This window comes from Suncus etruscus, chromosome 9, assembly GCF_024139225.1.
Source record: "Suncus etruscus isolate mSunEtr1 chromosome 9, mSunEtr1.pri.cur, whole genome shotgun sequence".
In the NCBI taxonomy this organism is placed as follows: Eukaryota; Metazoa; Chordata; class Mammalia; order Eulipotyphla; family Soricidae; genus Suncus; species Suncus etruscus.
This window is the reverse complement of record NC_064856.1, coordinates 69,761,684-69,789,618: the sequence shown is the minus strand read 5'-3', so window position 1 is coordinate 69,789,618 and position 27,935 is coordinate 69,761,684. Positions and strand designations below refer to the sequence as shown.

Below are 27,935 nucleotides of genomic sequence, written 5' to 3'. Positions count from 1 at the left end.
TCACTAAGTCATCACCAGAAGTGATGCCTGATCACAGAGCCAAGAGTAAGCTCTGAGCACAACGGGGTGTGCCACCCCCAAATTAATTGGGTTGACAGTCCCTACCATCACATATATGCCTCCGTCCCCCACCTTCAGCACTGCCAAAAATGATTTCTGGCATAGAGCTAGAAGTGAGTTGTGCATATCACTAGGTGTAGTCCAAAAGCCTAAAAAATATTTTTAATAAAATTAATTTAATAACTACAATGTGGCCTCAGTGAAAGAGAACCTGCATTTCTGCCATGAAGTTCTAAAGTCAATCTCTAGTATCTCTGTCTCCACCACAGCACATAAATAAACATGTGAAACTGGGAATGCAGATTAGGGGGTACACAAAGAATCATGTTTTTCTAGGCTGATTTCCCAATCACTCAAGAATCCTGTTTGCCAAGCATGCAATTGAGAGACCATATTCTCAAAAAAAAAAAAATGGGAACCCATCTGGAAGATATGTAGTGAAAAGGGCTAGGGAAGGAAGGGGAGCATTTTCTTCCCTTGCCGGGTTGGGCCGGAACTGAGGAGTTTCCACTCACAGCACTGTTTTCCCTGGACAGAACCCCCTCCCCACTAAAGCTGCCATCTTGGAGATGCTTTTCCTGGGGTGGCAAGTGCACTGTCAACACAAATCAGATCTGCGTGCCAAGTCCTTGGATGGGCAGGACTATTGAAGCACAAAGAAAGCCCCAAATGAGCAACTTTGAGTTCCTGCAAGAGGAGGCTGGTAAGAACACGTCCTCCCCCCCCTCTCCCACCAGGCCTGTTAATTGCGTGGAGGAACCTCGATAAATTCTATCGAAAACAGAGAAACAACTTGCCTGTGTTTATTAAAGAAACAGCACATGGCACTATGCCAGAGGAATAAGCTTCACTGTAATCAGTGTATTTATTTCACTGAAAAAAGGGCCTGTCTGGGCTCCTTTTTAAGCCTGATAAACTCGTTATGCTGAGTTTCAGCCGCCGTAGAAGGAAGGCTTTTCTATAAGTTAATTTATTTTAGTAAATGATTATTCTATTTGGCTAAGGGAATGCATGCCTTTATAATTTAATAATTGGGATGGTTAGTGCATGTGATTAATAGAAATCATAAACTGACAACTGAGAATCTAATAAACAAGGTTGGTGGGGAGTTGGGAATGTCCCCTAGTCTAACTCTTTTCTCCTCTGCTAGAGTTAGAAATTTGGTTTTTAGAAGAGCTTGTCTTTTCTACCTGAGACCAGTTCATTTTTGTTGTTTGTTTGGTTTAGTTTTGGGCTACACCCATGTTTCTTGGGTGTTTAGTTCTGGCTCTGGACTCAGGACAGGCTCACAGAACATATGGGATAGCAGAGATTAAACCCAGGTCAACTGTGTACAAGGCAAGTGTCTTTCCTGCTGTACAATCTCTCCATTCCCCTGAGACCCAATACTAGCACATGGCCTTCTTATCTTTGGAGCTTCGTGTCTGCTTGACAGATGTGAGGAAAAAAAGTTGAGAGAACAAAGAAAGTAGAGAAAGGCAGAGAGATAAAAAAGGACGCAGAGACTTGAGAGCCTGATTTTTCCTGGGGTACCCATTGGACCCCCAATCTGACTTTTCAAATCTGATCAGTTGAGAACAGAGATAGTGCAGTGAGCAATGTGCTTGCCTTGCACAGTTAAAATGTGTAGTGTCCCCTTTCCTTCCTCCACCAAACCCCTGCCAGGAGAGACCCCTGAGTGGTTGGTATAAGCCATGAACAGTCAAGTGTGGCCCCAAAACCAAATCAAATAAAACAAGTTCATCAGGGGCCGAAGTGATAGCACAGCAGTAGAACATTTGCCTTGCATACGGCCAACTCGGGACTGAACTGCGTTCCATCCCTGGCATACCATATGGTCCTCCGAGCCTTCCAGGAGCAATTTCTGAACGTAGAGCCAGGATTAACCCATGAGTGCCGCCGCCTGGTATGGCCCCAAAACAAAACAATAACAACAAAGAAGAAAAAGAAAAAAAAAAAATAAGAACAGTGCAGTGGCTTTTCCAGAGATAAAATGTACATGATTCTTCTTTGAAATTTGTCCTTTTCTGTGATTGGAGTGTCTAAAATGTTTTCTGATATTAGAGTGGTTGGTCCTAACTTCTTCCATCTTTTCACTTAGAAAGGTAAATAGCTAGAAAAATTTTTTTTACCTTCTTCCACTAAGATTTATTTTTTTTTATATTTTATTTACAAATGTCCCAGTTTGGGAAGCCCCAAAGTCTAAGAACTTTATAGAGTCCCTTTGACCTCGAGAGTAAAGACATCTTGGGGCCAGACCTCCAAATCTGAATTTCCTAAGTGGCTTTTTTGTTTATTAAATGATAAGGCTGATTAACCTATATATAAATCCAGCAATTCAAAAATATTAATTGAGCACTGACCAAGTGACAAGCACTATTTTTAGCACAGATGATAAAGACACTGGTGTGTTTTAGTAAATAGTTTATCAGTACACTGGAAAGAGTACTATTATTTTTTAAATTGAGGGAATTTACTCTGTGGTACTCAGATAATAACCACAGTGGTCATTTTTGAGTAGGGACCAATATCTATTTGCTGGCTTCATGAGTCAAACTGGAACTGTTTACAGTTGTCCTGAGATCAGAGATGTAAAATTATTTTTGACATTTTTAATCATTGTTGCTGCCAATGCTTTTTTTTTTTTTAAACCAAGAAACAGACTGTTAGAGAACAGCCATGGTCAGCTGGGAAGCACTAGGGAGCCATGTAAACAAATACCTACATGCTGGAAACCGATCACCCTAACTTGGACTGGACTGCTAACATCTTGCTTCTACAACCCCCCTCCCCCCCCACCCCACCCCCTCACACACACCTCTGGCCTTTATAACTGTCATTGTGACCCAGCCTCTGTTGGTCCTGACTTTGTGCACCCCTAAACACCCTCATCTGCTCTGGGTGTTCACACTCAGCCTTAGGGTGCATCTCACACTGCCCCACCCAGAATCTGTTGCCCAGATTTGGATATATTGTTTTGGATAGAGGGTGTAGGACAGGAATGCCTCCTGGAAAAAAAAATGCTCCTCCTCTCTAAAAGGCAGCCAGAGGATTGAATAACCTCAAGGTAGGCTGCGGTGAGCTCAGTCACTGCTGTTTCCTTGACAATGATACACTGAGAAGTTGCAGAGAGATTAACGCTTCCAAGTGCCTTCATTCATTCATTCATTCATTCAGTAAAGACATTAAGTTGTGTGCACTGAACCCATTTATTAGATTCTCAGTAGTCTTATGATTACTATTAATCACACTTAATATTCCTCCCCAATTATTAAATTAAATGTTCCCAGTTTCTCCTCCCCACCTTGAACCCTAGCTTGCCTTCTTTACAAGCACCATTTTTTTTTCTTTTAGCTTTTGGGCCACCCTTGCAGTACTCAGGGCAGAGGGCTCACACCTGAAGGAATTCAGGGAACCACATAGGATGCCAGGAATTGAACTCAGGTCAGTCTTGTGTAAAGCAAGTGTCCTGCCCTCTGCACTATTTCTATGGCTCCTTAAATTTTAAAATAAAATAAAATCAATGTCTGGTTTCCATCATTCAGACAAGTAAGTGTTTGTGGGCTGGGCATGTCATGATACCCATTTTGGCCCCAATTTCTTTATCTTTAAGCTAAGCATAATATCCTGGGTCTGTCAGCTCAACAAGCAATTGCTGGGCTGAGGACAGAGTTCAGTAGTAGAGTATGTGTCATGCCTATGTGTAAGGCTCTGAGTTCTAGCTCTGGCATTGCAAAAACTCGATGTTATTTCTGAAACTAAATGCAGTGGTAGCTCTGAACTAAAAAGCATCAAGGATCCACAATGTAGGACTTTAGGAGGTCTGAGTTCTTTATTCTAAACCCCACAATGTGCAAGTTTAGGATAAAGAAGTATATTAACCAACATCACCAGGTAACCCCTAACTGCTATAAGAGTCCTTAATTGTATGTTTGCTCACTGAAAGCAAGGTCACAGACCTGGTCCTGCCCCCTTTTGTGGTTGTTAATTTGTCAAGTGAGACATCATTTCCCTCATAAGTTAGCCAGGCTGTCAGGAGGGCAGGATGCCAATGAAATGAAGCCTTGACTTCAGCAGGGTTGGAAGTGTTTTCAAACTCCTTATATGTTCTTGTATGAAATATAGGTTTGATTTTCTTTGTAAGTACTTTGCTAAATGAAATTTGATGTCAGAGGAGAGGGCAACTTCAGTTCAGATGGAAATTTTAACAGATAGCAGATGCTTAGGTTCAGTTTAAGCTCTAAACAAGGAGAGGGGGGCATGGTTGTTTGCGTTTGTGCGGATATAGAGTCTGATACATTTGGGGTTCCCTAGCACTTTGTAGTGAGGTTTGGCTGAGCAAGTGGCATTCATCCCACTGTACTTTTTCAGTATACTTGCAAGTCAAATTCATTTGAGAGATGACGTTCAGATTTGGCTCTAAGTACTCACTCAGTACATTGGCACAGCAGCTTACTCAGACTCACAGAGGACGTATCCACCCCCTGATTCATTCATTTTCACATTCATTCATCTATCAAGCACTTATTAGCCTCACACCATGCAAAGGCCTCTCCCTGATGCTGAGGAAATGAAGATCAGTTGTAGTCTCTGATATCAAAACCCTGATCAGTGAAACAGTAGCCTACAGAGAAATAGATCACAACAAATCAAGGGCTACAGTCCAGGCCTATCCATGGTTAGGACAAGACCAAAGAGTCAGTGCCTGCTGGGGAAATATCATGGAAAAAGTGGCTTTGGTCCAAACTTCAGAAGATGAGAAGTCCATCAGTTGTCCACATGACACTGCTTTTTTTGTTGTTTGTGTTTTTGGTCTTTTGGGTTTTTTGTTTTGTTTTGGTTGGGTCACACTCGGCAGCACTCAGAAGTTACTCCTAGCTCTACACTCAGAAATCGCTCCTGGCAGGTTTGGGGGACCATATGGGATGCTGTGGATTTGAACCACCATCCTTCTGCATGCAAGGCAAATGCCCTGCCTCCATGCTCTCTCTCCAGCCCCCACATGACACTCTTTATTTTCTAGACGGTATGTTTATTTCTGTACAAGTTTGTCTGTAATGGGCCACTAGCACATCAGCACAGTAACTCAGGTACCTTATATTGTGTTCTGTTAAAATCTCAGCTTCTTGAATAATGGATGGCTCATGTCTATTAATTGAATGACAAAAGAAGGAGATAGTCCTATCAAAGAGCTCAACAGCTTCAATATGCTCAATGAAGAATCACCAAATTAAGACAGAGATCACTCTGAACAAGAAGGCTGAAAGGAGGTAAAGTGATATGCATGATACTAATCGCATAACAATATATTAACCACAGTGCCTAAAAGGAAGGGAGACAGAGACAGAGAGAGTATCTACAGGCAGGAGGGAGGTTGGAGGGCAGGAGGGAAACTGAAGGCATTGGTGATGGGAAATGTGGCTAGGATGTTGGAACATTGTATAACTGAAACTCAATCATAAACAACTTTTTAACTATGTATTTTATGGTGATTCATTTAAACTTATTTTATTTATTTATTTATTTTTGTTTTTTCGGGTCATACCCGTTTAATGCTCAGGGGTTACTCCTGGCTAAGCGTTCAGAAACTGCCCCTGGCTTGGGGGGATCATATGGGACGCAGGGGGATCGAACCGCGGTCCTTCCTTGGCTAGCGCTTGCAAGGCAGACACCTTACCTCTAGCGCCACCTCGCCGGCCCCTTCATTTAAACTTATTAATTAAAAAGAAGATGGACATAATAGTGATACATTATTCCCAATCTTAAAGATTTTAAGAGAATATTATATATATAAAGAAGATAGAGTACAGAGCCACGAGTAAGGCCTGAGGATTGCCAGGTATAGGTTCCTATGAAAATAAAAATAGCATTTTTTATAATATAAGATCCTACTACTTATTTGTGTGTATATTTATGTCCTACTCTAATTTTCCTTCTGTTACAATAATTAGGGGTCATGCATGCTTGATTGTGGTACTTGCTGGGGATCACATATAAAATTGCAATACTCCAACATGTAACTGCAATGCTCACTGAGGATGACACATCTTTTTTTTTTCTTCTTTATTTGAACATCTTGATTACATAAATGATTGTGATTAGGTTTCAGTCATGTAAACAACACCCCCCTCACCAGTGCAACATTCCCACCACCAATGTCCCAAATCTCCCTCCATCCCACCCCACCCCCACCTGTACTCCAGACAGGCTTTCCAGTTCCCTCATTCATTCACTTGATTATGGTAGTTCTCTGTGTAGTTATTTCTATAGCTGCACTCACCACTCTTTGTGGTGAGCTTCATGGAGTGAGCTGGTGTTCCAGCCCTCCTCTCATTGTCTCTGAGGATTGTTACAAAAATGACTTTTATTTTTCTTAAAACCCATAGATGAGTGAGACTATTCTGCGTCTCTCTCTCCCCCTCTGACTTATTTCACTCAGCATGATAAATTCCATGTACATCCAGACACATCTTTTTTTTTCTGGTACTTGTACATACTTGACTGTAGAGGGAAACTTCTGTGGTTATGGGGACTCCATGGGGATTACAGATAGTCAAGCGGCCAGGATCACAGTTGGCACATATAGGAAGGACATACAAAGAATCCATTGATCCTTGTGTTTGTAAGGTAAAAGTTTAGTCACTGAACTATCTCCCAGTGCCCAGATTTTATTCCTTATTTTGTTTTTAGGCTATATTCACTAGTGTTCAAGGACTACTCCCAGTTTTGTGCTAGAGAGACCATATAGTGCCAGATTCTCTGCATGTAAAACATGTGTTCAGTGCATTGAGCTCTCTCTCTCTCTCTCTCTCTCTCTCTCTCTCTCTCTCTCCTCTCTCTCTCCTCTCTCCTCTCTCTCTCTCTCTCTCTCTCTCTCTCTCTCTCTCTCTCTCTCTCTCTCTCTCTCTCTCTCTCTCTCTCTCCAGCCCATGGGCTGTATGTTTTGAAAGGATTTGGTGCCCCCTACCCTATGTCATTCCCTCCTATACTCAACTTCGGCACCAAATTTACCTGGAAATAGAGAAGACTGAAAACAGTCAAGGAGGCAAAAAGGATTAACCAGCTTGGGCTCTAGGACCACCTCAGGTGACAAATTCAGACCTGGGGTGGCCAGGCCATCTCAGATATCTGCCACTTTGGATGTGGAAAAAGGATCAAAGAAAGTTTATTTCAGATTCTTTGGGCTCATGACGAGGTCTTATGAAAGCCAGAAATCAGATTGCAATTTCAGGACCATGCTATCCATATGAACAGGGCCATAGAGGTATTTGACCCATAAAGTCACATTTGACCATGCCTAGGATTACAGAGCATGAAGTACTACTGACTGTGAGCTTGATTTTCTTGGGATGAGAAGGAAGGAAAAGAGGTAACTCTGTTCTCCCAGGAGAGACCAGTTACTGTTGGCTACAACTGCAGCACTTGGCCACCCAGGACACAGAGAAAGGAGGAACTGATCTAAATGTCCAAAGTGCTGGCAGTTCCCCTGTGAAAAGCTCATTTGCTAAGGCTTTAGGAAAGACATCAGTAAGAAGGAGTACCAAGAAGGAAAGAGAAGAGAGGACAGGAGATGTTGTGTGCTACTGAGTCCACAAAGATGAAACAAAGAATCTCTAGTCAGAAAGCAAGGCTCTGTAGACAGTGACAGTAAGAACAGTGACATTTAGAAACAGTAAAGCACTAAGGACCTATGTCAAGATGAACTGATAGATTTCACTGATGGATTTGAAGATACTTTACTATGTAAATGTGGTCCCATAACTCCCAACCTACCACTCCTACTCTTTCTTTTTCTGTTTTTTTTTTTTTTTTTGGGGGGGGGGGGAGACACCTGGTGATGCTCAGAGGTTACTTCTGGCTATGTTCTCAGAAATCACTCCTGGCTTAGGGGACCATATGGGGCACCAAGGGATTAAACTGTGGTCTGTCCTAGTTCAGTCGCGTGCAAGACAAATGCCCTACCGCTGCACCACAACTTCGGCCCCTCCTACTCTTTCTTTTGCATCGCTACATCTGGCAGGTTCTTGCCAGCAACTTCTTCATCCGATGACAAGACCCAAGTGTTGGAAGGTGGGGGAGTCCTCCCTCTCACCAGCAACTGATCCCTCAGCCCAAAGGACAATTCTGAGACTGAGGTCACCTTACATTCTAAAAATAAAACGAGTGATATAAAAAGGTGTGATGAGAAGACACTAGTTACTGATTTCATTAAGTATGGGTACTCACAACTTCCAGTACCACAACACCTGGAGCCAACTGTGTCACCCCAGAAAAGCCTGGCACAGAACTGGTACCTGGCAAAGATCCTCCTGGTGGCAGTTTCCTTGTGAGCCTAAGAAAATCCTCTGATAAAGTTATTGGTCAAATGCAGCACTGGACTGGCTCCCTGCTTGGACCATGATTCTGAAGAACTTCCAGCCTCTCTCCTCTCACAAATGACTCCATGAACTTTGCTCTGAGGATAAAGTGAAGAGACACCTTCATCAAAAACATAAATTAGATATTCTTTATATCAAGTGAGAACTCTTTTTAGAAAGATACTATTTAATGCCACAAGGTGGTATAAAAAGGCATTCTTAAATCCTGTTATTAACAGTGTACGGTGAGTATGCTTTTCTGGAAAAGTTTGACCTCATAAAATCAATTCTTGTTATTCCCGGGAGTTAAACATTTTATCAAGTCACTACAAACACTGAATTAATGAAGAGAGAAGAACCATTGATCTTAGGGGACATATGGGGCCAGGTTATTGTGAGCCTCTGTTATAACATTGTCATCCATGAATCAATACAGAGCTCGTCCTCTGTGTGCTTCTGTTTAAAAATGCCTCATTAAAGATGCTGCCTGTTGTTAGCTGGTTATTTAACATAGAACCAGTAGCCTACAGCACAACAACCCAGACTTGAAGGTAGCTTAATCCATCAAGAATTTTCACCATCAGACCCACCATGTCTTCCTTGGGTTTAGAAACATCAGACGGGCATTTGAGCACAATGCTTCCAAGATTATCATTAACAAAGTTACCCAGGATAAAAAGCACAGAAAATCTCAGAGACTGAAAAAAGACATGGGATTACAAAAATACTAAAACAAGGAGGCAGGACATCAGCTGGTTTTGCCTCAGCTTAAAACGTGCCTGACTGCAGACACATTTTTCTTTTCACTCCTCGTGTCAGAGAATGGCCAAGAATGTGCAGCCAAGTATTGATTTACAGGTAAATCTGCTTGATTACAGGTTTACCTGCCTGATTACAGGTTTACCTGCTTGCTTTAGCAAGTAGACACATTTGCAAATACACAACCAGCCCTCAAATGAGAATTGATTTTGCCTGCTAAGAACCTACAAAGCTCATGCTGTTTGAAAGGGATAGCTGATACTCACAGACTTGATTTCATACATGCCTCATGCACTGGTCCTATTTCTGCTGAAAAACTTGCAGTCCCAAATGTAGGTTCCAGAATGGGAAAGAAAACATGTGCTTTGCAGGCAGAGAAAGGCAATGAGGAGAGTTCAGGGACTGCTTCCACCTCACTAACACAGGGTGGATGGGGTGATGGAGTGTAAAGTCGCTTAGAGGCTCCACCACCTTCATGGACCCAAGACATTAATGCCTTTAATGCCTCAGAAAGGCATTCCTGTCAAGAGCCAAGCTTGCATGCAGAGTGTTAGCAGGAGGTGAACATTCCTGCTCAGAGTGATCTGCTGTCCAACCACCCCAATTTACCTACTTCTATCATTCCCGCCTTTTTACTGGTCCCTTGAGCATGCCAGGTAGATCCCATTCCCCAAACCTCCACACTAGACTGTCTTTATCACCTTGAATACTTTTTCATCTAATCAATGGGTGCCCCTTACCTCTCTCTCCACTCTACGAGAACTGTGAGGGGGCTTTTCTGCTCGCACCCCCCCCCCCATTTTTCCTTATTTTCTTGTCTCTGCAACATGTATCTTCATCTGACATCACTTTATTTATTGTACTTCTCACCCCACAGGAGCTAAAAAGGAAGTGATTTTTCCCCCTAATTACCCTTTCCAATAAGGCAGCCTAACATTTTAGTTGGCTACTAAGTACTGTAGTTTCAATCCAAAGGGATGGACACATAAATGAATGTTAGCTCCTAGGAATAATAGGAAGGAATGGTGTGGCCCTGTTCACTGTGCTCACTCCACCACATTGCCATTGCGAAGTCTAGTCAGGTGGGCACTGTTTTGTCCATTGGAAGGTTCAGACAATGAGGCACAAGGTGAGAATGCAATTTCATTAGGTCATCCAGTTAGTGAGCAATTGAGAGGTAAGTCCTAGTATGTTACAGCACTCAAGCTGCTATACCAGACCTTCTCAGGCTAGCTGTAGAATGGATCTTCTCTCTTTATATTGCATACTCCAGAGAAACAGATAGCTTTTCGGTCACCCCCTTACATCTGGAACTTAGACTGAAGGACTTGCTGGAGGAAAGCAATAAAGAAATAGAAACACAGTGATTAATACATTACCTAAGGTCAAAGGCAGGGCCTGGAAATCAAACCCACTTAGTTGTTCAACAGAAGGCTTGAGACATTTATGGACATTAATGTCCATTGAGACATTTATGGAGCTGGACTTGGGAATAATGATGAAAGAGGACACAAACTTTAAGATCCTGCCCAACTGGGCTCAGGGGTGCTCATCCCAAACCTCAGGCCCTGCTTTTTGCCTTTCAGGCCTGCCTTGGTTTCCCTCAATCTATACTCCCCTGCCTAGAACACTCTCCCACTAACAATTGGGTTATGTAATTGTGTATTATACATACATACATACATACATACATACATACATACATACATACATACATAACACCAGAGATGGTCTGATTTTTTTTTGATGGTCTGATTTTTTAAAACTCCCTTCATGCCATTCTGTTTTATGAAAGACCTGCATTAGTACTTGTTTTCCACTAACTGAAAGACAAATTTTGTTTTGTGAAGAAGCTGAAAGCAAAAGCAGTGCTCACAATTGTTTTGCAGCAGCTGGTTCTGATATGTGGCTGTGGAAAGACTTTTCCCAGGACCAAGTACACATAGGTTGTTTAACATACCATCCCTGTTTTAACCATAGGGTATTGTTGCTTTAAGTTTTCTGTGTTACTGGGTATGATTTGATTGGGTTGTTATTTTTTAATCTGGGCATGCTCAAAAATTTTTTCCATATCATTAATGATCCTTGACTCTTTGCTTCATGTCATTTACTCATCTGAAAAGTAGCACTAAGCTTGTTTCAAGTGCAGGTGGGACCTGTTTTTAGGACTGCCAGATAAAAATACAATTACATTTGAATTGCAAATAAACATTGATTAATACCTTAGTAAGCATACCCTGTGCAATATTCAGGACATAGTTATTCTAAGAAATTATTCATTGTTTATCTAAATTTCAAAATTAACTAGATGTTTTGGTTTACATTTTTACTTTAAAGCTAACGATGTGACATGGTTTTCTTTGGAGGGGGGGTGTTGGGGCCACACCTGGCAGCACTCAGAGATTATTTCTGGCAGGCTCAGGGGACCATATGGAATTTCAGGAATCGATCCCACGTCAGTCACAAGCAAGGCAAACCTCTTCCCACTGTGCTATTGTTTTAACCCAATAATGTGACATGTTTATAAGTATGAAAACTGAGGCTCAGTGAGAATAAAAATTTGAGGGCCAGAGAGATAGCATGGATGTAAGGCATGCCTTGCATGCAGAAGGATGGTGGTTCAAATCCCAGCATCCCTTATGGTCCCCCAAGCCTGTCAGGAGCGATTTCTGAGCATAGAGCCAGGAGAAGCCCCTGAGCGCTGCTGGTATGACCCAAAAACTAAAAAATAAAATAAAATAAAATAAATTTGAAGTCTCTAGTTGGAAGGACACATCTTCAAGGATTGTCCAATGGGAGATCCAGAACTCCCTTAGCCCTGGCTTAGCAATTAGCCAATTCCTGATAGCCCCCTCTCTCAACACAGTATGCTGCACCCACGCCTTGTATGCTTGTTTTTAACTTGGGAGCTTTCCCTGCAGTGCTCAGTTCTTGCTTCTAACTCTGCACAGAGATCACTTCAGGAAATCATATGGGATCTTGGGAAGGATAATATGTGGCCCCTGAGATTGAATCTGGGTCCACAATGTGCAAGGCAAATGCCCGACTAACTGTACTGTTAATATGGTGCTGTTTTTAGTATACTTTTGTCTGTAAATAAACGTGCATACCTGACCAAATAAAAAATGCATACCTGCTATATATTCATATGAAGAAACACCAATGAAAAAGAGCAATATTATGCTACATACACCAACTAACCAGATTGTGAATTTTTTTTGTTGTTGTTGTTGTTTTGGGGTCACACCCGGCTGCGCTCAGGGGTTACTTCTGGCTCTAAGCTCAGAAATCACTCCTGGCAGGCTCAGGGGACCATATGGGATGCCGAGATCCAAACCACCATCCTTCTGCATGCAAGGTAAACACCCTACCTCCATGCTCTCTCTCCAGCCCTAGATTGTGAGATTTAATGTGTTTAGACACATCAATGTAAACATTGAACAAGAATCCAAACATAGAAGACTTCCTATATGACAACATATATATGAAATTCAAAAATAAGCAAAAAATCTCCTTGTAATAGAAAAGTGATTTCTGGGGCTGGAATAAAAAAGTACAGTAAGGGTCCAGAGAAATAGCACAGCAGTAGGATGTTTGCTTTGCATGCAGCTGATCCAGAACAGACCTCGGTTTGATTCCCAGTATCCCATATGGTCCCCCAAGCCTGCTAGGAGCAATTTCTGAGCACAGAGCCAGGAGTAACCCCTGCACATTGCCAGGTGTGGTCCCAAACAAAACGTATAGTGGGTATACTATACTATATACATGTGTATATATAGTGTATATATATATGTATATATATAGTATAGTGTACTATACTATATAATGGGTAAGGTGTTTGCCTTGCATGTAGTCAACCCAGGTTTGATCTCTAACATAACATGTAGATCCCTTCCCCAAACTGTCACTACTGGGTGTGGGCCAAAAAAATGGAAAAAGAATGAAAGGTGGGGGCCAGAGAGATAGCATGGAGGTAAGGCATTTGTCTTGCATGCAGAAGGCCGGTGGTTCCAATCCCGGCATCCCATAGGGTCCCCTGAGCCTGCCAGGAGCGATTTTTGCGCCTAGAGCCAGGAGTAACCCCTGAGTGCTGCTGGGTGTGACCCAAAAACAAAACAAAACAAAACAAAAAAAGAATGAAAGGTGATTTCTAGAGAGAGAGGATGTATTGAAGAAAAACCCAAGGGAAATCTGAGGGTCTTTCATAATGTATATCTTGGGGTGTGTGAAGGTTTCTGATTTTTTATAAATATGTAAGTTCTAAATGTTTAAGATTTCCATATTTTTCCATTAGTAGTATATATTTTGATGAAAAACAAAAAACAAACAGTAAACAAACAGTAAAATAATACATGTTCACAGTAAAAAATAAATATACAGACAAGTGTTTAAAATATCTGCATCTTCATGAACTGAAAGAGATCATCTTAGAATGTTTCTTTTCAGATATTTTCCCACTACCATTGACTTTTCATAAATGTTTCTTTTAAAATTTCTGTAACTAACTAATAATTTTTATTTAATTAAAGAATCTTGATGTTAAAAATTGAAAGTTGAGTTTTAGGCATATAATATCAACACCAAACCCACCACCAATGTCAACTTTCATCACTAGTGTTCCCATCATCCCATCGCCCCCGTACCCTGCCTGCCACTTTAACAAGCAGAATTACTGAAGGCAGGAATCAGGACCTCATACCACTCTAGGTGCTAATTTATTTAGGAGCCTGGATTTCTGGACATGTTTTTTCACTTACCCAGAAAGCCCTAACACGATGAAATTTAATTTGAACATTTTTAGAAGAAGGGGGAACAATTAACAGCAAATAGTTGGAATTAAAATCAAATTGGATACAGTCTTTCAATGATATGGCTTAGAATTCGATTTTAAGAACAGTAATGAATAGAAAATGAAAGCTTGGCTTGAAAGACTGAATCAGCTCTTGAGCCTCCTGGGACCCAGAGTGCCACCTACTGGTTAAGGCCTACAATGACGTTCCGTTACCCCATTATCTGAGAGCTGGGCTCTCCCACTTAGCAACTCCAAATATGACACCTCCTTTTATGTTATCTCTCTCCAGAAGGTTTCCCAGACATCATTGTCCCCCCAGTGCTTTTCAGCGTTCCTAGAACATAGAGATATCTTGGTAGATATTTATTGAATGAGTAAAGGAAAGGATGAATAAACGATTGGGCAAACATATTCTTATATACTACATTGAAAAACACTGTACAGCTAAAACTCAACTATCAAAGACTTTGCTAATCACACTTCAGTAATTAAAATTTTATTTTAAAAAAGAAAAGTGATAGCACAGCAGTAGAGCGTTTTTTCTGCATGCTGCTGACCAGAGTCGGACCCAGGTTTGATCCCCAGCATTTCATATGTTCCACAGAGCCTGCCAGTAGCGATTTCTTTCTTCTTTCTTCCTTTCTTTCTTCTTCTTCTCTCTCTCTTCCTTCTTCTTCCTTCTTTCCTTCCTTCCTTCCTTTTCTTTTTTTTTTGGGGGGGGGTTTGGCCACAGCCGTGACTCTCAGGGGTTTCTCCTGGCTATGCGCTCAGAAATTGCTCCTGGCTTGGGGGACCATATGGGACGCCAGGGGATCCAACCGCGGTCCATCCTAGGCTAGCGCTTACAGATCCTTGCTACTGCTCCAGCCCCCAGGAGCGATTTCTGAGGATAGAGCCAGGAGTAACCCCTGAGCGCTGCCGGGTGTGGCCCAAAAAACAAAACAAATAAAAAAGAAAAAAAGAAAAATGAGAATAACTGCTCTATCCATCTCACCAGGTTTTCTGCCTTTTTTTTTTGGTTTATAATAAAACATTATTGAAAGTAATAATAATAAAAGCTATTTATATTCATGGTGAAACGAACACAGTTGAGATAATTAAGTATCTGCTCACATACTAACTTGTTGTGATAAAAAAAAAACACCTTAATTCTATTATTAATTTTTTTTTGAGGCCACACCTGGTGGTGTTCATTGGTTTATTCTGGCTCTGCATTGGGAATAATTCTGGTAGGCTTAGGGAGGCCATTTGGGATGCCAAGGGGCAAACCTGGATTGGCCACATGCAAGGCAAGCACCCTACCCACAGTACTACCTCTCTGGCCTGAATTCTAAACTCAAATCCATTTTCGAGGATGCAGTCCAGTATCTATCATTGAGTTTCACCCTGGTGCTTTACACAGCATTTCTATAGTCATAACTATGACTCTGACCTCTTCAACATCTCCCCACTTCTCCCCTTTTCTAGTAACCACCACCCTGCATTCTACTTCTAGGAAGTTGACATTTTTAGACTCCACAGATAGCTGTGATCTTGAGTTTTGTTTTGTTTGTCTGTTTGTTTTGGAGGTTTTCAGGGCAAGCTTTTACTGAAAATTGGCAAGATTAGCTTTTTGGTTTTGGACCACACCCAACAGTGCGAGGTTACTCCTAGCTCTGCATTGGGAAATCATTCCTGGTATACTCAAGAGAGGGCCATATGGAATGCCAGGGGCTGAACCCGGATCAGCTGCATACAAGGCAAATGCCCTACCCATTGTGCTATCGATCCAGGCCCTAAAAGTTGGCAAGATTAGGACTGAAGAGCTATTACAGTGCATAGGATGCTTGTCTTGAATGAGGCTAACTCTGGTTCAATGCAGGTAACCCTTGCACCCCATAATAATGGTTTCCTGAGCACCACCAGAAATGATCACTGAGCACAGAGTCAGTAGTCCTGAGCACTGCCAGGTGTGGCCCAAAATCAACAACAACAAAATAAAAATAAAAGTTGGAAAGGTGAGTAAGGTGAGAGGGCAGGTGGCACGTAGGACTCTGATGACTCACCACATTGGGGGGTGAGTGGCTGAGTCATTTGAGACCAGGACTGAGTAGGCAGCTGTAGAACCAAATGCTGAATCCAAGACCAGAAAAATCAACAGTTGTGAAATCTCTGCAGCCAGACACTTATTGACAGATGTTGGTCTTCTTCCATTTTGCTTCCTCCTTTGCAATCCAACTGGCAAGTTCTTTGTGTAGGATCTGAAGCATTAAGAATGAAGATCCATTCTTTCCTGCTTACTCAGTGGTGAAGTGGTGTTCACCATTTTGTCTGTTGTCACTTTTGAAGTGGGTCTGGGTTACTGGGCTGGCAAATGTGAGCTGGCCCATTAGTGACCTCCCAGAGTTAGAAAAAGTGGTTTGGGCGACATGGCTGTCAGGTTGCCTGATGGCAAGGTACCCATCTGAGCATGTCTGTGACTGACAGCGCTGACAAGCATCCTGCTGGCCTTGCTCTCCGCTGCAGCACAATGGGGCCTCCCGGCTGTGTAAAGGCAGCATGAAGCAGCCGGGAGGGTACGGGCAGAGGTCAGAGGCTAGGCTCTGCCACTTGCTGGCTAGGTGACCTTGAGCAAATTGGCTTGCCCTTGCCAATACAGAAATCATCTCGTTAGTGTAACAAAATCATGCCCAGAAATGCATTTTACAAAGGAAGCTTGGGACCCAGGTTTATTCATGAACTGCCAGAAGAACATCATCCCCCAGATGTGACCTCACACTCTACAGGGAATATCACAAGCCCCCATCTGGACACCAGCTTTTGTCTATAGAATTTAACCCTGTTTTAGCAGCTATGCACAATCTTATTTTCTGTTGAGTTTATGCCCCCTCAGACTTATCCCCTAACTGCTGATGTTTTTTTTTTTTCTTTAACTGGAGTATCACCCAATCTTCAAGTAATCTATTTTTACTAATCTAAATATTTTATAAAATTTACAACATTTCTAAAACAAATTTTTATATTTTTATTATATCAAAAATACATAACAAAGTTTTGAATACTTTGTTATATATTTTATATATGAATTTAATCTCATAGCTCTGGTCCATTCATATAGGCTATGCAGATATTTTTTAATATTACTTTGGCCATTCCAAATGCTCTCCCTCTTCTGACTTGATGAGTTGCCTGTGTCTATGTCATACAATACATGCACCCACTCATTCAATATACATTTACTGAGTACCTCCCATCACCTAGAAAAGTAATACGTATAACAGGTAGCTCTGACATAGGGTAGCAAGTGTTATGTAAAAGTGCTAATTGATTTGGGCTAGAGAAGTTCTTCCTAACATTCCTATATCCCTTACAGCTCTGCCTTCCTTTTTTTGTTTTGTTTTGTTTATTTGTTTGGGGGTCATATCCAGCTATAATCAGCTCTTGATCCTGGCTCTGTGTGGTGGCAGGGGTCAAACCAGGGTTGAAATTGTGCAAGGCAGGCACCCTACCCACTGTACTACTGCTCTATCCTCTTGCTTTCTTTTCTTATCCTTGTGATCACACACTGGGCCCAGTGAAGTAACCTGCCAATTGCAACCTGCCAATTCCATCTGTACCAGCAGCAGTGAGACCAGTTCCCAGTTCCAAAGGCCAACTAACAAGCATCTCCACTCCTTTCTGTATATATCACTGAACAGTATTTGCCAACTCTGATTCTCAGTGGCTCCACGTTAGTAATGGGAGGATGAAGAGATGAGTTCTTGTATTCCAAGTGAGGAAGCTACAGGTGACAACAGCTAACATGTTATTTCATGCTACAACTTTTCTAGCCCTAGAACGGCATGTCCTTTCGTAGACAACAAACACTCCACAAATAACAGGAGGCCAGAGACCAGCTTCACTGTACTGAGCCCAAGTGCATTTTCTTAGATTCTCTTTGAGTCAAAGATCTCCACAGTGAACAGATACTTTCTCTGTGAGGGTGATGGGTGGGGATTGTCCCTTTTCATCTAAACGCATTCTAGGTCTAGATCTACGGCTCTAAACAATAAGCTAACGTAACAGTAAGCATCCCTCTGTAAAGGTGATGAGAAATGAAGAGAAGTAAAGAGAAATCTTGTTCTTTTGGTTTCCTCATTGGCAGGAGAAAATTCTCAGCTGTAAATAAAGAGATGTGTCCCATCTGTGACCAACCATTTTTGACTTTACATGAGCCCCATGTCTTTACATATGTGCCCTGTGACTTCACTGTAAAACATTTGGAGTAGCTTAGTGCTTTGAGTTCCCACTCACCTCTAATACATTGAGTCTTTTGATCCTAATTCCTGGATGAATCTGCCACTTTCTTCTCTTTTATTTCTCTTCAAGAGAAATAAAAATTCTTACCTGTGACTCCACCCCGGATATTATGTGCATCTTTACCTGCAAGACCCTGCCCATTCCTTTGACCCAAGGGATTAAGGTCTTTTGCCAGGATGGAGGTTGGAGGAGACATGGATGAAAGAAGTTAAGATGCAGGGCTAGCTAAGAATAGCAAATGCTTAAATAGGTTTATGATATAGGCCACACATATGTTGGCCAGGACAATAAAGATGATATCTCTCATGAAGCCTGTCTGAGTCTGATTCCCGCCACGATCACCTGAAGATGATGACCTGCTGGTTAATGGGGGATAGAGGCACGTGGCTAGGGCCTAAGGACAAAGGCCTCCATCTCCACCATCCAAAACCATCCTAAGGGCTGTTTTTCTACACTTACCCCCAAAAAAGGCTGAAGAAGAGACACATAGAGCCAGTTTTTCTTGTCATGAACCATTTGCTGGTGACCAGCACTCTGAAGATGATAAATAATCGCCAAAGGCAATAACTTCAATGTATCCTCAGATATTTCTTAGCCCATAATCTAATTTCTTTTAGGCCCCATCCAATGTCATCTGGATACAAGTTCTGTGCTGTCAAGATGGGCTTGAATTATTCACAAGATTTCCACACTGGCATGGTTTGGCAGATGAATTCATCCTTTCATGTCTTCAGGAGCTCTTATCAATTTGCTGTCTAGATAGGCAAGTCCCTTCACTGCCTTTGGGTCTCTGTAAACAAGGAAGATAGTTCGTCCCAGCTCTTGAATGCCTCTGACTTTATCATGGCAGGTATCTCAGCTGGTGACTCCACACACCATTCACAACCAGCAGTGAACTACGTGGACAAAATTTAAAACAAGTTTAAATGAAATAAAATGAAGAATGCCATCTGACAATTCAAATGCAAAATGAATTATGTAATTAGCAAAGGATGTTGATCATGGAACATGTGACTAAATTATAGCACATGCAAATGTTTACTAAATGAGATAAATACGGGTTGTTGTTGCTCTGGTGCACAGATTGAGTTGTGAAGTTATGGAAAATATAAAAGTTCATTATGAGATGGGAGTGAGTAATAAACAGTGTGTGTGCACCGGGTCGATTAGGATTATTAGTGGAGTAATCATCTCACACCGAAAACGGAGTCCCAGGCCCCTAATCTGGCTGCTAATGTAATTAAGTCAACACATGGCAGAGGGAATGGAACACAGGTTTCATTTTCACAAAACACCTGTCACCTGGAGAACCCCAGAATTTGAGGCTCGTTATATTGGCTCATCAAATTGTCCAGAATAGTTGCTGCACTGGGAAAGGTTTCAGGTATTGGTTTTGAGAAGAAATGTTGGATCTGAACCATTCTCCACTCTGCTGACCATGCTGCAAATGATATATCTCTGTGCTTGGGAAACTGGCCTTCTGCCAGTGCTCTAATCACCCACTGGACCTTCTGTGGAAAGGCAGCATTTTGAAAAGGTGGTCATGAGAAAGCCCAAGTCCTGGAGGCAGAGTGCTCAGATTTCAATGCTGGATCCAACACAAATTCATTGATGATTTAACTCTTTGAGTCTGGTCTCCTTATCTCCATCATAGGAACAATACCATTTCCCTCTTGGGGTTGCTGCAAGGATTAAAGGAATGAACAGTACATTTGCTCTACATGAAATCAACCTGGGTTTAATCTCTGACACTCCATATGGTCCCTTAAGCCCCACTGGAAGTCATTCTTGAGCACTGAGCCAGGAGTAAGCCCTGAGAATAATTGGGTGTGACCCCAAAACAAACAAAGGAATGGAAAAACTATAAAAAGCATTAAGAATACAGATACATAATAAGTGACTTGTCTCAAATCCTTTTTCTCTGTGAGTTCATTCATTCAATGAGGCCCTGTATATCCAAGGAACCCCATGCTAATGACAACCCACCCAAGTTACTGGCTACACACACTGGGGTCCAGACTTACATAGACATGTGGAGAAGGGTATGTTGGCACACAAATAAGTGAAGTGAAGCAACCTGAGAAGCACTTTTTTTCCTTATTTCTGGGTGGTGGGGGTGAGAATGAACTACATAAAGTGGTGTTCAGGATCGCCACCAGTGGTGTTTAAGGGGCCATGTGGTTGTCTGAATCAAACTGGAGTCAGCTGTTTGCAAGGTAAGTGCCTTAACCCTTATGCCATATTTTCAGTCCCAAAGCACACTTTAAGTGTTAAAAACACTTAAGGGGACATCATTTCTGGTGGGTAGTTGGGGAAAGTATCACTGAAATCAAGCTACTTCCATTTGGCCAGGATGCATTTTGAACAAAGCAGTAGTCTAGGCATTATGAGCAGAGGCTGATGTTAGAAAATCCAAGACAACCTCAAATTATTATTGGAGGTAATGAGCATATAGACATGGCAGAAAAGGAAGCTTTGAAGTCAAAAGTGGTTAGTGTTAAGTCTGGGGGCTTGATATCAAGCTCTGAATAGTGACTTTATTTTGTGAGCCACAACTTCTGAAACAATTTTAAATGAAGCATTTTAGGGCAAAGCATTGTGAAAGAAAGATGAATAAATCAGCCTAGGTTAAAGGAAACAGAAAAGACTGCTAAAAAAAAGGTGAGAGGAAGGCTTTGCAATAGCCTAAGGGTGTATAAAAAAAGGTAAAAAAAAAAAAAAAAGAAGCAGAGGAGGGGCTGGAGCAGTGGTGCAGCAGTAGGGCATTTGCCTTGCACACAGCTGACCTAGGACTGTGGTTCAATCCTCGGCGTCCCATATGGTCCCCAAGCCAGGAGCAATTTCTGAGTATATAGCCAGAGTAACCCCTGAGCGTCACCGGGTGTGGCTCCAAACCAAAACAAAAAAGAAGCAGAGGAGCTAAGAGACAGTACAGTGGGTGGGATGCTTGCCCTACATGCAGCCGACTAGATTTGGATCTCCACACCACATATGGTTCACTGAGCACTGCAAGGAATGCTGCCTGAATAAAAGGCCAAGAGTAGGCCCTGAGTACAGCTGGGATACAGGAGATGATAGGAAAGAATGACTAAGATGATGAAAATGAGATGCAGAACAAGGACAGAAAAGACTATATTAGAGAGGAGGACTACTTGAACTTGGAGATCATGAACCATGAAGGATGCTTGCTAGTTGGCCAGAGATTCTGATTCCAAGTTACCCACAGATTTCCCTATAAGCAAAGGCTTCAAAGTGGGATGACTCAGTGTCCCCACTTTGATACCTGTTATCTCCCTCTTAAGATCTCCCAGAGCCGTCATTTCCTCTGCAAAACAGGGACCAAATACTTACCAGAATGGAACTATTAAATAAGAAGATTGGAATAATTGTATAAATCACCTGCAAACTGCCAGGGAGCACTCAGAAAAGACTACACACACATACACTCATACACAATGTCCATAAGTAGAGAATGCAAGAAAGAAAACAGCATGCATATATCTCTCTGGTATATAATTGATTCATGGTGTGTCAATTCAGAAGCTCTTTCTGGACCTTGCAGAGTCACCAGCATCCCCAGTACACTGTCACTCAGCTGAAACCCACAAGCACCAGTTGGCCTCTTTCCAAGACAGAACAATCTGGCTCCCTAGACAGCTTCTGAGCCAGGAGAGAGGGCAGTGAGCAGCAAGCCCAGATCTCAGTGATGGGATTGGATGGATCAGCAGCCTGGTCAACTTTTCCCATATTTCCTCAAGGACCCCATCATTTCCCTTCTCTTGTGTCCACAGAAAGGGTAGCTTCTACCTGCGTTTCCTTACTTCTTGTGAAAAGAAGATGTGGAGATGACCCCAGGCCAATCAGCTGGTGTGTGCAGACACCAAAGGCCTGTTGACACAGCTGCTTAACCCTTTGCCAGAAGGGGAAGGGCTCAGAGGGAGGAGGGGATGGAGAGTAAAGGATGGAGCCCATTGGAAATGCTTTAGCCACATCTTGAGAGCTGCAGGAACAACCCATGGGGACAAGCAAACCATCCAGGTTCTTGCAGTTATTTAGTCCAAAACAATTCAATAGAAAAAAATGTCAAATGGTCTGCTGGCTATTTGGAAATGTTGGGCCTTAATCTTGTTCTGATCCACTTCCTGAACCTATGGAGTTTGGTCCAAAGCTGATCACCTCCTGTAGGCAAAACTGCTTTTCAGCAAGCTGCTGCTATATTTCAGACACCCAGAATTCTCTGAGACAATCCTGTGAGGGATTTCTGGAGAAAGACAAAAAGACAGCAAGCTGTGAAGTGGGGACTTACACTTCAACGTCTGTGCTTTTGCTAGTTTCCAGCAAAAGCTTGGCAAGCAGCCTCAAATGTTGCACTGATAGGAAATTTGAGTAGTCAAGTCCTTCTCCCCTTATCACAGCCCAGTGGTGGGAGAGGGGAATGACAATGGCTCAAAAAACTTAAGTGATTAGTCTGAGCTGGTACAACCCAGGAGAAATCCTCCTGGGGAAATGAAAAACTTAGTCCAAGATCTGATCCTATAACTACTTCCTAATAATCAAGCAGTGAACAATGATATAAGATCTTACTTTATCTTTATGTTGCCTTCTTTTGTTACACACCATCAGAGAAATCTTTATGCTATAGATATCACCAGGACTTTTCGCCAAGGAATAAACAGAAATTCAGTGAGCTAAATAGTGAAACCTAGAAAGCAGAGCTGGCAAGTGCCTCTATCAGGAATGGAGCTGAATCCTTATATTTTCAGTAAATTGAGAAGCCGAACTGAATCCAGCTCAAATCCAGCCCTGTGCTGAAAACAAAGAGCCAGAAAGGTGATATGTACCAAGGAGACTGATATATTAGATAGCAAACCTATGTCATGATGTACAGTTATGACAAGATTACTAATACTACCAAGTGATAAGTTGGAATATTTTTTGATGTATTTTCTCAAGCATTTCTGCACATTAATTCCTATGGTGAGGAAGTAGAGGGGGAGGACAAAGTAGGCCTCTAGTTATTAGAAATCTTTAGACTTCCAAATATCCTGGACCTTGCACACCCTCCCAGCTGAATACTGGGCTCAGTGCAACTGTTTCAAGGGGCAGAGATGAGAGGAAGGAGGAAGCGGGGAAGATTTCAGTTATCATTCTAGGAGAAGCTGGACAGCTCCCACATCTCTGAAACAGCAATTCAAAGACTCAAATGTTTGTCTAAATGAAGCCAGGATCCCTGGAAGAGAAGAAAGGAAGAAGGTGATGAGTTAGTGAAAGGTTGGCTTTGTGACTGTGCAGATCCAAGGGCAGTCACTAGGTCCTGGAGCTGGTGCTATAAATCTTTGAACATAGAACAAATGACAGTATATTCGGGCTGAACAAGAAAAGAACTTTGGTTCTTATCTACAGAGAATATTTTAAAAAGTATTACAGAGGTTGGACACTAAAATGTTAGGGCTTGGAATCATAGTACAGAGGGCTAAGCACTGCCTTACACATGACTGACCTAGGTTCTATCCCTGGCACTCCCTAATGGATCCTTAAGCCCTTCTAGGATTGACCTCCTAAGCACAGAATGCAAGTAAGCTCTGAGCACTGCCAGGTGTGGTTAAATAACAACAATAAAAATGTTGAGCTAGAGTGATAGTACAAGGGTTAAGGAACTAACCTTGCATACAGTCAAACCTGATTCAATTGCTGTCACAGCATACAGTCCTTGAGCACTGAGAAGAGTTATCCCTAAACACAGTGCCAGGAGTAAGCTCTGAGCACAGATAGGTATGGTCTCCAAACACAAATATTGATTAACTGACTTACAGTAGAAATTTCTCATATTTTAGGAGTACAAAATTACGTGCAGATGATAGTAACCTTCACAGTTAACACTTTGTGGCAGGCACGCCCCAACTGTCAATTCTAAAAGACTTTGCACCTTTTAATCATCAGTTCCAGATCAGAAATTTAGGGCCTTATTAGACATTCAGGATACTGTTTTAGTGAAGGAATAAATAAACTAGAAGTCATAGTGCAGGGATAAAAATAGTGCTCAGTAAGGGCCCAAAAATATAATGCAGAAAAGTCCTCTATATACTATGTTCATTGTAGCAGCAATTAATAGCCAGAATCTGGAAACAACCCACATGCCAAAGAATAGATGAGTGAATAAAAACAAACAAACAAACAAACAGGGGCCAGAGAGATAGCATGGAGGTAAGGCATTTGCCTTTCTTTTTTTTTTTTTTTTTTTTGGTTTTTGGTTTTTGGGCCACACCCGGCGGTGCTCAGGGGTTACTCCTGGCTGTCTGCTCAGAAATAGCTCCTAGCAGGCTCGGGGGACCATATGGGACACCGGGATTCGAACCAACCACCTTTGGTCCTGGATCGGCTGCTTGCAAGGCAAACACCACTGTGCTATCTCTCCGGGCCCAGGCATTTGCCTTTCATGCAGAAGGTCGGTGGTTCAAATCCTGGCGTTCCATATGGTCCCCTCAGCACGCCAGGAGTGATTTCTGAGCATAGAGCCAGGAGTAACCTCTGAGTGCTGCTGGGTGTGACCCAAAAAAACAAAACAAAACAAAAAACAACAAAAACAAACAAAAAAACTGTGGTACATCTACACAATGGAACATGAAGTTATGAAAGACATGGATGAATATGAAAAGTATTATACTGAGCAAAATGAATCAGAGAAAGAAAGACAGACACAGAATGATTGCACTCATCTGTGAGATGTAAAAAAAAAAGTAAGGTAATAATATCCAAGGACAATAGAGATGAGGGCCAGGAGGATCAGTTTATGGTAGAAGCTTGCCACAAATAGTGGGAAAGTGCAGTTAGGGCAGGAAAGGGAGCACTATGATAGTTGAAAATGATCACTCTGGTTAAGAACTGGGTGCTAAAAGGAGGTAAAATGATAGGCATGATACCCCTTCAATAACAATAATGCAAACCACAATGTCTAAAAGGTAAAAAGAGAGAGAGAAAGAAACAGAGCTAGTGAGAGAGAGAGAAGAAAAATGAGAAAGAAGAAACCTGTCTGCAGGCAGAGGAGAGGACAGTGAGAGGGAAGGGGAATTGGAGGACATTGTATTGGTGAAGGGTTTTATTTGTACTTTGTAAGACAAACTCAATCATGAGCAGCTTTGTGATTTTGTATCTTACGGTGATTCAACTAAAGATTTCTTTAAAAAAAAATAGTGCTTAGTGAAAAAAGAAGAGATATCAACTGACAGGCTGATAGGTATGTGGAGCAGGGTTGCAAGTACAAGGTTAGGATCAAGACTTGGAGTAGGGGACTCGCCTGAAGAGAGCCAGCCCCACTGCTTTTTATGCTCCAATTCTCTGTCTCTCTCTCTCTCTCTCTCTCTCTCTCTCTCTCTCTCTCTCTCTTTCTTTCTCTCTCTCTCTCTTTCTTTCTCTCTCTCTCTCTCTTTCTCTCTCTCTCCCTCTCCCTCTCTTTCACTCTTCTCTCTCTCTCCCTCTCCTTCTCCCTCTTTCTCTCTTCTCTCTCTCTCTCTCTCTCTCTCTCTCTCTCTCTCTCTCTCTCTTTCACACACACACACACACACACACACACACACACCCCACCCAAGGAAACTGCTAATATGCATTCCTTTTAATATTCTGGAGTCTGGAAAAATAAATTCTTTTAATCCACAGAGAAACACTAAACCTTCATGATCCTCAGAATAGTCATTTTGTTTTGTTTTGTTTTGGTTTTTGGGCCACACCCAGCGGCGCTCAGGGGTTACTCCTGGCTATCTGCTCAGAAATAGCTTCTGGCAGGCATGGGGGACCATATGGGACACTGGGATTCGAACCAACCACCTTTGGTTCTGGATTGGCTGCTTGCAAGGCAAACACCGCTGTGCTATCTCTCCGGGCCCCAGAATAGTCATTTTAAGGCCCAGTGACATGACCATTTAATAAAGGCGATACTCAGACTCTAATTCTATATTTAAAAAAAAGGATTCTCACTATTTTCTGTTCTATTATCCCACAAGCATTTAAAACATTCAGAGGCACTAATTGCTCAATAAATAGCAGCAACTGTTGCTGCAGCTGAGTCCAGCGCTTCTGATCTCCATCAGTCCTGGGCATTTCCTCACAGGAAGTCACAGGGGAACTAGGGAGTTGGGGGGTGGGAGGGACTTCACAGGAAGCCTGGCAGCCACTCTGGGCAAAAACTCCCACAAGTCTAGCTCCAGAGTCAGTACAGACATGCTCTCAGCAATCCCACCTCCTGGCTCCCCTGTTGTCTTTCTATCCACTTTAGCCTCTGCCCAGACTGGATTCTGCACAATTCCCATTAGGGCAGAATAACCAAAGGACCTGGGATGGCTGCAACCTGAGACAGCTGAGACCTGATTGTGAGCAGCTGCAGTGGAACCTAGTACATGGGGATTTATGCAATTTAAAGCTCTAGACAGCTGTTTTTTGGTGGCTGTGCCAACCCGTGCTGCAAAGAAAGAAAGAAAAGCACAATCTATTATTTCCCCCTTGGCTCAGGAACATGAGCAGCAGAAGCACTAGGGAAATGGGGAGGGGAGGATGCGATGAGGGTGCAAGATGAAAAGGACTAGCTAGTGCAGTCCCCTTCTCCCTTCCTTGCATCCACTTAGCTAGAAGGAGCTACTCTTTAAACCCGTATCAGCTCTGGTGAGGATGACAAGGCATATGGTTTCCGAAGTGCCCAAAATGGCTTTCTAATCTAGATAGGGCACCCGTTTTCCCACTTACCCGCTCCAACATCATTTATTCACCACTGGATGTCACACAACATCTCAGCCCACCCATTGTGCAAGCCCTAAAGGTGGCTGCAAGAGTGGAAAAGCTGGTCTAACTTCAGTGAAACATACACAAATCATTCAACTCAGTGAGCTAAAGCTAGAAGTAAGTGCACGCATATATCCCTTTGGATTATATAGCTACTAACTGGAAAATATGTTTGATGGCAGGGAAAAAAAAATTGCAGACTTATGCCCTCATCCTTCCCTCTCAGTTGGGCACTGATCACAAAAGTTTTCAATACTCCTATCTTTCCTTCAGACTTAGGTTGAATTTCAAATCCACACACTAATACAGCGTTGACAATCATTTCAGCTCGCTTCCTTCTTCATTATCTTAACATGAAAGGTTTGCTAAGATGGTGAACGATATCATTTCACTCTGACTCGGACCCCTTTTCATCATAATCGGTGAGTTGGAGTCTAATTTCACACACTTGAGTCAGACATGATCATTGTCATTTGGACAAGAACTGCACAGTTCCCTTTTCTGTCTTTTTGTTCTATGAGATGAGGTAAATGGTGAAGGGGATTTCAAGGTGCAGAGCAGTTTTCAGAGAGAGTGGAATGGGAGACATAAACTGGGAGCGGTCGATTTGGGTTCTAAGGCAGATACTAGAGCTAATGCGACCCTCATCTAAACTCTGTGGAGGAGTTGTGTGTGTGTGTGTGTGTGTGTGTGTGTGTGCGCGCGCGCGCGCGCAAACGCCCCACTTTTCTCCATAAAACGAGGCACAGCTATGGCATGAAGGGAGAAAAAAAATAGTACCGGCTATGCAGTGAACATGGCTTTCTACTGAAAGACTTCAAATCCCACTGCAGGTCTCTTACCCTGTCACCTTGAGTTTGCTACTTAAAAATGTTCTATTTGGGGGGCTGGAGAGATAGATTGGAGGTAAGGCGATTGCC

The 27,935-nt window shown here is 42.3% G+C and overlaps 1 pseudogene; it reads right to left on the bottom strand.

The window, feature by feature from the left end:
• The window catches only part of LOC126018574 (DNA polymerase epsilon subunit 2-like), a 29,923-nt pseudogene extending 19,283 nt beyond the window's left edge, over window positions 1–10,640 (bottom strand).
• Between the last annotated feature and the right edge of the window lie 17,295 nt (window positions 10,641–27,935).